This window comes from Phyllobates terribilis, unplaced genomic scaffold (assembly GCF_046119375.1).
Source record: "Phyllobates terribilis strain yellow unplaced genomic scaffold, ASM4611937v1 Scaffold_2__4_contigs__length_985480577, whole genome shotgun sequence".
In the NCBI taxonomy this organism is placed as follows: domain Eukaryota; kingdom Metazoa; phylum Chordata; class Amphibia; order Anura; family Dendrobatidae; genus Phyllobates; species Phyllobates terribilis.
Window position 1 is genome coordinate 27,725,935 of NW_027362762.1, and position 12,395 is coordinate 27,738,329.

The 12,395-nt window shown below is 46.6% G+C and overlaps 1 protein-coding gene across 1 annotated transcript in view; it reads left to right on the forward strand.

Annotated features, from left to right (window-relative positions):
* The first annotated feature begins 1,402 nt into the window (after positions 1-1,402).
* Positions 1,403-12,395, forward strand: part of LOC141243759 (uncharacterized) — a 111,112-nt gene continuing 100,119 nt past the window's right edge. The window contains exon 1 of the mRNA XM_073668949.1: positions 1,403-1,642. The gene's annotated coding sequence lies outside the window, so the exon portion shown is untranslated. The remainder of the gene's footprint in view (positions 1,643-12,395) is intronic.

The window sequence follows — 12,395 nt, forward strand, 5'->3', positions numbered from 1 at the left end:
AGTCCTAGAATCATCCAATCACTGCCACTGCTCCTCTGCTGAGCTCCTCCCCTGGTCACATGATAATGACGTCACCACGAGTCCTTCACTGCCACTGCTCCTCTGCTGAGCTCCTCCCTCTGGTCACATGATAATGACGTCACCACGAGTCCTTCACTGCCACTGCACCTCTGCTGAGCTCCTCCCCTGGTCACATGATAATGACGTCACCACAGGTCTCACTACCAATGCTCCTCTGCTGAGCTCCCCCCTGGTCACATGATAATGACGCCACCACAGGTCTTTCACTACCAATGCTCCTCTGCTGAGCTTCCTCCCCTGGTCACATGATAATGACGTCACCACAGGTCTTTCTCTACCAATGCTCCTCTGCTGAGCTCTCCCCTGGTCACATGATAATGACGTCACCACAGGGCTTTCACTACCAATGCTCCTCTGCTGAGCTTCTCCCCTGGTCACATGATAATGACGTCACCACAGGTCTTTCACTACCAATGCTCCTCTGCTGAGCTCCTCCCCTGGTCACATGATAATGACGTCACCACAGGTCTTTCACTACCAATGGTCCTCTGCTGAGCTCCTCCCCTGGTCACATGATAATGACATCACCACAGGTCTTTCACTACCAATGCTCCTCTGCTGAGCTCCTCCCCTGGTCACATGATAATGACGTCACCACAGGTCTTTCACTACCAATGCTCCTCTTCTGAGCTCCTCCCCTGGTCACATGATAATGACGTCACTACAGGTCTTTCACTACCATTGCTCCTCTGCTGCGCTCCCCTGGTCACATGATAATGACGTCACCACAGGTCTTTCACTACCAATGCTCCTCTGCTGAGCTCCTCCCCTGGTCACATGATAATGACGTCACCACAGGTCTTTCACTACCAATGCTCTGCTGCGCTCCCCTTGGTCACATGATAATGACGTCACCACAGGTCTTTTACTACCAATGCTCCTCTGCTGAGCTCCTCCTCCCCTGGTCACATGATAATGACGTCACCACAGGTCTTTCACTACCATTGCTCCTCTGCTGCGCTCCCCCTGGTCACATGATAATGACGTCACTACAGGTCTTTCACTACCAATGCTCCTCTGCTGAGCTCCTCCTCCTCTGGTCACATGATAATGACGTCACCACAGGTCTTTCACTACCAATGCTCCTCTGCTGAGCTCCTCCTCCTCTGGTCACATGATAATGACGTCACCACAGGTCTTTCACTACCAATGCTCCTCTGCTGAGTTCCTCCCCTGGTCACATGATAATGACGTCACCACAGGTCTTTCACTATCAATGCTCCTCTGCTGAGCTCCTCCCCTGGTCACATGATAATGACGTCACCACAGGTCTTTCACTACCAATGGTCCTCTGCTGAGCTCCTCCCCTGGTCACATGATAATGACGTCACCACAGGTCTTTCACTACCAATGCTCCTCTGCTGAGCTCCTCCTCTGGTCACATGATAATGACGTCACCACAGGTCTTTCACTACCAATGCTCCTCTGCTGAGCTCCTCCCCTGGTCACATGACGTTTCACTGGTCCTTCAGCTGGTGTAGTACAGTGTGCGGGTTGTTGTCTCTGGTGTCAGCCGCTGTACACACAGGATTCTCACACGTCTCCGGCTCTTCTCTGTCAGGTAAGAGGCCGCAGAGGATTGTGGGGTCAGACGTGATGTGAGCAGTCAGTGGGGCCGGAGCGGGAGCTCTGCAGCCCTCAGTCACATATCGGCTCTGTGCACATTGGCGCAGATATTTCTTCGTCTCATGGCAGACTACACAGTGTAAAGTTCGCGCCTTTTTGACTTGCGTTTTTTGGTTGCAGATTTTCCCTTGTAAGGCAGTGTGCCCACAATGCGTTTTTTAAGCGTTTCCGCAGCGGCAATTCCGCTGCAGAAACTCTTGAAAAACGCATGGTAGAAGGTCTGCCATGGTCCTCAATGATAATCCGCATGTGCTGTGCACATGCTGCGGAAATTTCCGCTGCGAATTATAAGTGCGGAAAAGAACGCAGCACTACCAATTATTTTGCGGAAGCGCTGCGTTTTCGCCGCCATTGACTTGCATTGAAACGCATGGATTCCGCATCACTGGATCTGTACATGCAGAATCCATGCGTTTCAATGTGCAGATGGTACAAGGGTGTGGAGGACAGGAGACTCCTCCGGACACGGGTACCATAGAACCTGTAAAAAAAAAGAATAAAAAAATAAATGTTATATTTACCTTCTGGCGGTCCCTGCTGCGCTCGTCCTCCCTTGCCTGCAGATCGCGGTGGACTGAAGGACCTGCGCTGACGTCATAGTCATGTGACGGCAGGTCCTTCAGTGTACCGCGAGCTGCCGGCAAGCCAGGACAGAGCGAAGCAAGACACCGGGAGCCATCGGAAGGTAAGTATAGATTTATTTATTTATTTTTTAGCATTCTTTGGGGTCACACTATATATGCCGGTTGCATGGATTTATATATTGTGACCAAGTTGTCAAGCACTTTCCAAGTGATGCTAAAATCTCTTGATAACCCGCATGCAAAATCGCATGTTAAAAACGCTTCACAAACGCTTCTACCTGGCAGAAAAAACGCATGCACAATCCGCATGCGTTTTTTCTTCCAGGGAGATGCAGAAACGCTCGGGAAAAATCCGGATCATTTCTGCATCGTGGGCACATAGCCTTAGATTGGGTGAAATCCGCAGCAAAAACGCTGAAGCAATAGACATCCTGCAATGCAGCTCTGCAAGAAAAAGTAATGAGCAGCAGCAGCAGCGAGTGCAGGAGGCCTCAGGATTCTCCTTCACTTTGCTGCATCAGGAAAAGCTTCAGGTCTTGTGACAAAACGGCGCAGAAAAAATGCAACAAAAAAACGCCTTGTGTGCACACGGCCATACGGGAATTTGTGTTCCTGGGAGTCAGAATGATCAATGTGTCCAGACGTCCTTCACCGGAGTCAGTCACCATCCTGGTCGCTCCACAGGTCACCGCAGTCGGTCACCATCGTGGTCGCTCCGCAGGTCACCGCAGTCAGTCACCATCGTGGTCGCTCCGCATGTCACCACAGTCAGTCACCGTCCTGGTCGCTCCGCAGGTCACCGCAGTCAGTCACCATCGTGGTCGCTCCGCAGGTCACCGCAGTCAGTCACCATCGTGGTCGCTCCGCAGGTCACCGCAGTCAGTCACCATCGTGGTCGCTCCGCAGGTCACCGCGGTCAGTCACCATCTTGGTCGCTCCACAGGTCACCGCGGTCAGTCACCATCGTGGTCGCTCCACAGGGCACCACAGTCAGTCACCATCGTGGTCGCTCCGCAGGTCACTGGAGTCCTACCCCTCCGACACCACCACTTCACCCCTTTCGACACCGCCTCTGCCCCCCTTCTGACACCGCCGCCCCCCCCTTCCGACACAGCCGCTGCTACCTCCCCCTCTGACACCACCCATAATCCTCCATCCCACAATCACCGAAGGAAAGTTTACTCATTCTCTCCAAGTCTCTGTGTTCTCTGTCCTAGACCTATCCTCCGCCTTTTACATTACTCTGTGCTCCTCATCATCCTCCTAGACCTGTCCTCTGCCTTCTACATTACTCTGTGCTCCTCTCTCTAGACCTGTCCTCTGCCTTCTACATCACTCTGTACTCCTCCTCCTAGACATGTACTCCTCCTCCTAGACCTGTGATCTGCCTTCTACATTACTCTGTGCTCCTCCTCCTAGACCTGTCCTCTGCCTCCTACATTACTCTGTGCTCCTCCTCCTAGACCTGTGATCTGCCTTCTACATTACTCTGTGCTTCCCCTCCTAGACCTGTGATCTGCCTTCTACATTACTCTGTGCTCCTCCTCCTAGACCTGTCCTCTGCCTTCTACATTACCCTGTGCTCCTCCTCCTAGACCTGTCCTCTGCCTTCTTTATTACTCTGTGCTTCTCCTCCTAGACCTGTCCTCTGCCTTCTACATTACTCTGTGCTCCTCCTCCTAGACCTGTGATCTGCCTTCTACATTACTCTGTGCTTCCCCTCCTAGACCTGTGATCTGCCTTCTACATTACTCTGTGCTCCTCCTCCTAGACCTGTGATCTGCCTTCTACATTACTCTGTGCTCCTCCTCCTAGACCTGTGATCTGCCTTCTTCATTACTCTGTACTCCTCCTAGACCTGTGATCTGCCTTCTACATTACTCTGTGCTTCCCCTCCTAGACCTGTGATCTGCCTTCTACATTACTCTGTGCTCCTCCTCCTAGACCTGTGATCTGCCTTCTACATTACTCTGTGCTCCTCCTCCTAGACCTGTGATCTGTCTTCTACATTACTCTGTGCTCCTCCTCCTAGACCTGTGATCTGTCTTCTACATTACTCTGTGCTCCTCCTCCTAGACCTGTGATCTGCCTTCTACATTACTCTGTGCTCCTCCTCCTAGACCTGTGATCTGCCTTCTACATTACTCTGTGCTCCTCCTCCTAGACCTGTCCTCTGCCTTCTACATTACTCTGTGCTCCTCCTCCTAGACCTGTTCTCTGCCTTCTACATTACTCTGTGCTTCTCCTCCTAGACCTGTTCTCTGCCTTCTACATTACTCTGTGCTCCTCCTCCTAGACCTGTGATCTGCCTTCTACATTACTCTGTGCTCCTCCTCCTAGGCATGTCCTCTGCCTTCTACATTACTCTGTGCTCTCCCTCCTAGACTTGTCGTCCATCTTCTACATTACTTTATTCTCCCCCTCTGTCAGGGTTTCACAGGGACGACACCAGGGAGATCACACAATATCCCACCGCTGCCGTCACTCTGTCAGGGATTCGTGCACACAGGACCCCGCTTACTCACTACGTAGGTATCGGCACACCTCCTTATTCCAACGCATGGAATATTTGTATGCGCCTCAGTACCCCAGTACGGTCACTGTCAGCTTAACGATAGCCCAATTGCAATTATTCTCTGCCATCACCAACCAAATTTGAAATATAATACAGGCCTTATCGGACGCCTGCTTTCTGGTAGCATATGGCTTTGGGGGAGGGAACATTACAGAGCACAAGAAACAGAACCATTAAATTTTATATTTAATCCAAAAAGGAGGCAGTGTTTATGAAAAATATACAAAAGGTTTTACAAAGGAGGACATTTACAGTACAAAATATGCAGTTGCACAAATAAAATAGGATTAAAGAAGACCTTACTATAAAGATCGCAGAGATGACTCAGTACATTGTAGAAGGATCATCTTTATTCTCATTTACACAAGGAAAGACTAGAAGCAATGGGATGAAACTAAATGGGAGGAGACACAGATTAGATATTAGAAAAAACTTTTTGACAGTTAGGGTGATTAATGAGTGGAACAGGCTGCCACGAGAGGTGGTGAGTTCCCCTTCAATGGACGTCTTCAAACAGAGGCTGGACAGACATCTGTCTGAGATGATTTAGTGAATCCTGCTTTGAGCAGGGGGTTGGACCAGATGACCCAGGAGGTCCCTTCCAACTCTACCATTCTATGATTCTGTGTATAGTTGGAGGGGAGGTGCTCCAATTGGACCATTATCGAATGGGAGCCCTTGCTATATGAAACATATACTCCTGGCAATCAGTACTGACCCATCTTCGGTTAGGTCTTTTATGCTGAAGGGGGAGACTTGCCTACACACCCCCTGTGATGACCTCATGTGGGCTGGGCTCCAGCCTTCATATTTTTATTAGGATCTCTAACTTCTGGAATAACTTATCGCTGGTTGATCGCAGAAGCTTGCAAGTGACGCCATATTTTTCCATAATGAATTTACCTCTCTTTAGGGACCACACATGACATAGCTGCGGGCTGTTATTTTGTACTTTTGCATTACAGCTCACCAGGAAGGGGGGCATACAGCTGCGTAAAATTATGCATATTGTTCCTTGGCTGACCTTGCCACTAAAAATATGGGCCCCATTATTGTCGGAGGATAGATCTCTAGATATTCCATATTTTGTGTCGGTGCTGGACAGACTACAGATTTCTGTTGAATTCTTTTGAAGCCAGGGACTACATCTTTCTCACCAAGGTGTAAATTTATTTCAAGCCTGTGCCACTGGAAAACACACTCGCATGGTAATTGGGTTAGTAGCTCCATTTGTGCTAGCATCGGCCTACAAGTCACTTCTCCCGTGTGTGATAATTTGCGTACAGACAGCTATTTAGATTGTCAGCTTTTCTACTCTGACAAATGGTAGATAGGAGGGGGAATGAAGCCCCTGAGGACATCCTAGACATATCCTCCACCTTTTACATTACTCTGTGCTCATCCTCCTCCTCCTAGACCTTTCCTCTGCCTCCTACATTACTCTGTGCTCCCCCTCCTAGACCTGTCCTCTGCCTCCTACATTACTCTGTGCTCCCCCTCCTAGACCTGTCCTCTGCCTTCTACATTACTCTGTGCTCCTCCTCCTCCTCCTAGACCTGTCCTCGTCCTTCTTCATTACTCTGTGCTCCTCCTCCTAAACCTATCCTCTGCCTTATACATTACTCTGTGCTCCTCCTCCTCCTTCTAGACCTGTCCTCTGCCTTCTACATTACTCTGTGCTCCTCCCTATAGACCTGTCCTCTGCCTTCTACATTACTCTCTGCTCCTCCTCCTAGACCTGTCCTCTGCCTTCTACATTACTCTGTGCTCCTCCCTATAGACCTGTCCTCTGCCTTCTACATTACTCTCTGCTCCTCCTCCTATACCTGTCCTCTGCTTTCTACATTACTCTGTGCTCCTCCTCCTAGACCTGTCCTCTGCCTTCTACATTACTCTGTGCTCCTCCTCCTAGACCTGTCCTCTGCCTTCTACATTACTCTGTGCGCCTCCTCCTAGACCTGTCCTCTGCCTCCTACATTACTCTGTGCTCCTCCTCCTAGACCTGTCCTCTACCTTCTACATTACTCTGTGCTCCTCCTCCTAGCCCTGTCCTTTTCCTTCTACATTACTCTGTACTCCTCCTCCTAGACCTGTCCTCTGCCTTCTACATTACTCTGTGCTCCTCCTCAAGACCTGTCCTTTTCCTTCTACATTACTCTGTGCTCCTCCTCTAGACCTGTCCTCTGCCTTCTACATTACTCTGCGCTCCTCCTCTAGACCTGTCCTTTCCCTTCTACATTACTCTGTACTCCCCCTCCTAGACCTGTCCTCTGCCTTCTACATTACTCTGTGCTCCTCTTCCTAGACCTGTCCTTTTCCTTCTACATTACTCTGTACTCCTCCTCCTAGACCTGTGATCTGCCGTCTACATTACTCTGTGCTCCTCCTCCTAGACCTGTCCTTTTCCTTCTACATTACTCTGTGCTCCTCCTCCTAGACCTGTCATTTTCCTTCTACATTACTCTGTGCTCCTCCTCCTAGACATGTCTTCTGCCTTCTACAGTCCTATTCATTTATTGGCACCCATGAAGTTTAAGTACATAATGTGGAATATCTCCTGAAAAAATGAATCAAGTTTTGTATAGAGCACTCATGTTAATTACAAAAGACTAAATGATAAACAATAATTAGCTTGCTGTGTCACTGGTATCGGCACTTTAACATTAATTTAGTATGGAAACACATTTTGACTCGCCTGTGGTAAATTACAAGAGATTCTCCTGTGATTAATTGTCGGTGCCCATGTGACATGAATTAGCCAATGAATGATGACTTCAGTGTTTTAAAAAGCCACATGGTAGGCCCTGTTCCTTTGTCACAAGGATGAAGACAAAGGAGCTATCTAAGGGCATCATAACTGCTATTATTAGCAAACACAAAGCCTTCCAAAGAGTATAAGGCCATCGCCAAAGACCTTGGTATCCTTGTTTCAACAGTACGCAATGTTAAGTTTGCCAAGCATGAAACCGTCAAGAACCTCCCTGGACGTGGGGGAAAGAGGAAAATTGTCAAGACGTGTCTTCGAAGGTTGATGCAAATAATGGTGTTTTTTCCATGTCAAACATCCAATGACATGAAGGCCAACCTGGAACAGTCTGGGGTCATGGTTTCAACAAGTACCATATACTGCACACTAAACCAAGCAGAGTTTTATGGGCGAAGGACAAGGAAGTAACTATTGATGAAGAAAAGACATTAAAAAGGAACAACTGATCTTTGCCAAAGAGTACCTTGACAAACCACAATCCTTCTGGGAAAATGTTCTGTGGACAGATGAAACAAAAATAGAGCTTTTTGGCAATGAAAAGCAACAGTTTGTTTACGCGGCATGCGGCACCCACTTCGATCAGCTGTTATTGGTGCCGGCAGTGGCCGCCGACCGGAAGTACTTACCTGCGGTCCTTGGCCATCGAGTTGTAGTGGCCGGCGCTTGTTACTGCACATCCGCCTCCTATTCAATTGAATGGGAGGCGGATGTGCAGTACCCTGCGGCGGCCACTACAGATGAATGGCCAAGCACCGCAGGTAAGGACTTCCGTCCGGCGGCCGCCGCTGGCTAGCCGCTGATCGATGGGGGTGGCGCGTGCGGGACCCTGGCCGATCATACATTGATGCCCTATTCTTCTCTAAACGTGGTGGAGGATTCATAATGCTGCGTCTGGTACTGGAGGCCTTGACCGTATCAGAAGAATTATGAAATCAGAGAATTATCAAGAGATTTTAGAGTGAAATGTCCTACCCAGTGTAAGAAAACTTGGTTTGAGTTGATGATTATGGGTCACTCAGCAAGACAATGACCCAAAGCACACATCCAAAAGTACACAGGAATGGTTGAAAAAGAAAAAATGGACTGTTTTAAAATGGCCAGCAATGAGTCCTGATCTTAATCCCATTGAAAATCTTTGGGATGAGCTGAAATCTGGGAAAAAGAACCCTGCGTTATCGCCGTCGGGACTTCCCTCCACTCGTCGGGGCGTCGGCTGACTGAGATAAATGTGGGGCTTACCTCCACTCATTTCCCTTTTTCAGCTCCCCTCTGGAGTCTCCAATTATACTTCAGCAGGTTGTATTCTCACATCTCCTTTACTAGCCCCCCTTTATACATGTCTTTGGGGCCGAGCCTGCTACTTCTGTCCTCTGCTGGACTATTTTGTCTGTTGTCATCATTAGACCTTAGTCATTCATACATTGATGACATATTATCATAGGTGAGTAGTTTTCTTGGGGACTATTTGATATTTTGTATACTATTACTATACTAGTACTATTATATGTACCTCCCTTTTGACGTATGACTCTGCGGAGTATATTTACTGTATATATGTATATTCTTCCCCCTCTTTTTGGGGCAATTATGGGATTATACGTACATGTTTACTTCTATCACGACAAGACATGTTGTTTTGTGATGGCCATCACTTATAGATAAATATCTTATTATATTGTGAGCATACTGATTAAATACATCAACTGTTAGTATGTTATCAATTTATTATTAATACATATTGTCAGGGATTCCAAACAGGGACGACACCGGGGAGATCACGCAATATCTCGCCATTGGCGTCACGCTGTCAGTATTTCGTCCGAAATCTTGAGCACACGATCCAGACTACTCGCTATGTGGATATCGGCAAGCGACCAGTGAGAGTATGGCGCCACACCTCTGGGTTCCAAAGCATGGAATCCGTGTTTAACGCCCTCCGTACGGTCACTGTCAGCTCACGGTAGCCCAAATATTATTATTCTCTGCCACCACCGGCCGAGTTTGAAGTATAATGCAGGCCTGGGCGGACGCCTGCGTTTTGGTAGCATATATGGCTTCAGGGGAGGGAAAGATTACAGGACAAAAGAAACAGAACTATTAAATTTTATATTTAATCCAAAAGAGAGGCAGTGTTTAGGAAAAAAAAAAAATATATATATATATATATATATATATATATATACACACGGATTTTACAAAGGAGACATTACAATACATAGCAGTTACATAAAATAAACAGTATAAAAAGGTGAAACTTACACTATACAGTTCGCAGGAACGAATCAGCGTAGGTGAAGGAGGAGCTCCCCAGTTGATTTGAACGTTATCGAATGCGACACGTTGCTTGTAATCCTTATACCCCCTGGCAATGAGTGAGTCTGTACTGTCCATGGGTTCTTTTATACCTAAGGGGAGATCTGTCCACACACCCCTTGTTGTGACATCATGTGGGCCGGTCTCCAGCCTGTACATTTTTATTAAAAAAGCTAACTTCTGCAATAGCTCATCGCTCGTTGATCGCAGAAGCTTACAAACAACGCCATTTTTTCCCTTATGATTTTATCTTCAGTTAGAGACCACACATCGCATAGCTGCAGTCTGCTTTTCTGGTGTTTTTGCGCTACAGCTCCCTGATTTGGCTTGCAACAATGAAAAACTATGTATGCATTCCTCGGCCGTTTCTGTCACTAGAAATATGGGTCGCATTATTGTCAGACGCATGGAACTCACAATATTTCATATTTCGTTTCGTAGTCGGATTGTCTGGAGATTTCTTTAAGCTCGGGAAAGCAACTTTCCCAGTTACAAGCAAATTAGTGCAATCCTGCGTGTGCCAGGGACAAGAGGCTCCCATCTTAATGAAGTTTGGTGACACATCTTGGCTGGCATTTGTTTGTGTAAGGCCTTTTGGCTGTGGTTGATAATTTGTAGGAATATACTGTATATTTTCCCCTCACCCATGACAGCACACCTTGAGAGAGGGATCTGCCCCATCAAGGACAGGAAACCATCTGAAATAAAAGGGCAGTACCTCTCCCTCGCTTCAGTTGGTTTCCTGTCCTTGACGGGAACCTGTCTGGAAAGAAGAAAAAATGGGGGAAAAGAGCAGGTCGCAAGCACCGGAAAAAATGTGGAATCAATCAAACATCAGCTCCGGAACAGGAGCAGATTCCAACACTAGATGTGGTTAATTTATCATCCACTCCCCTCACTACTGCTGAACACTGACTGCTTTCCAAAGGGTTAAATTTTTCTGTCACAAACAGCAAACTTGATATCTTTTCTTTCATCAAAGATATCAACCGTTTTGTGAGAAACTTAACCATTAAAAAACATTTCTGGTCAGATGACTCACAAAACCAAATGATCCCCCAGAAACATACCAATCTGTACAGGGGTTTAAGATTTTCAGAACAGCTTACACTTTCATGCCTAATAGATCTCAACTCAGAGGAAACTCCTATTCAGGATTTATCTTCCATCTCCTCATTCCGGACCAAAAATTCACAGTTCTATCCAGTACAAACGCATACTGACACCGTGGACAGATTCCAAGAAAATATAGAACCTAACTTGAAAACATTACAGCAGGAATCCATGGAAATTCATAGAGGAATGTGCAATTTGTCTAGAATTGAAAAACTTGCCTTAGACTATCTGTCCAAAAGAACAGACATCGTGATCAAGATGTCTTACAAGGGTGGATCAGTGGTGGTCTTGAATAGTGAGGATTATGTCCTTTCTATTAATAACATGTTGCAAGATCATAATATATATACCATTCTTTTCAATGACCCGACGGCATTTTTTCAAGAAAAACTCATCAAAATAGTACAAGGGGGCGTTTCTTTGGGCTTTTTCACTAAAAAGGAATCCGAATTCCTCATTGTGGATTCTCCAACTATTCCCATCTTACATGCCCTACCAAAGACTCACAAGAATAAACGACCACCACCCATGCGCCCAGTTATTTCAGGAATCGGCTCGCTGGGAGAGAGATTAGGTCAATGGTTGGACTCTGCTTTACAGCCACTTGTCATGCGTATTCCAGGTCATCTTGAGGACTCATGCGACATCCTTAATTTATTTGATAATGTTACCTGGTCACATTCATGGTCATGGCTTACTTGTGACGTCACGGCACTGTACACTAGCATTCCTCACCACATAGCAATCTCTGCTATAGATCACCATATGCTCAAGTACAGTTCTTACTCCCATGAATTACAATCGTTCATTAAAACAGTTTTTTCTATTAACACATAATTATTTTATGTTCAATGGAAATTTTTTTCTCCAAACTGGTGGAGTTTCTATGGGGGCTAAATTTTCCCCTTCGGTTGGTAATCTTGTTATGGCTTGGTGGGAGGAATGCTATGTGCACAGCGCCCATAACCCCTTTTGTACATCCCTCATTTATTACTCAAGATTTATTGATGATATTTTAATGATTTGGGGGGGCAACATGGATGACATTCCAGAATTGATATCGTATTTGAACAATAATGAATTTAATTTACGATTTACATACGCCATCAACCGTAATTCTATTACTTTTCTGGACTTAGAACTAAATGGCCAAAATAATGAACTGATCACTTCTAAAACGTTCAGGAAACCCACATCAGGGAATACAATTTTGCATACGCACAGTTTTCACCCACCCCGTGTTCTAAAAGCCATTCCAGTAGGAGAAATTACTAGAGCTATGAGGAATTGTAGTGACTCCATTTCCTTCTCAAAAGAATGTACCACCATTAAT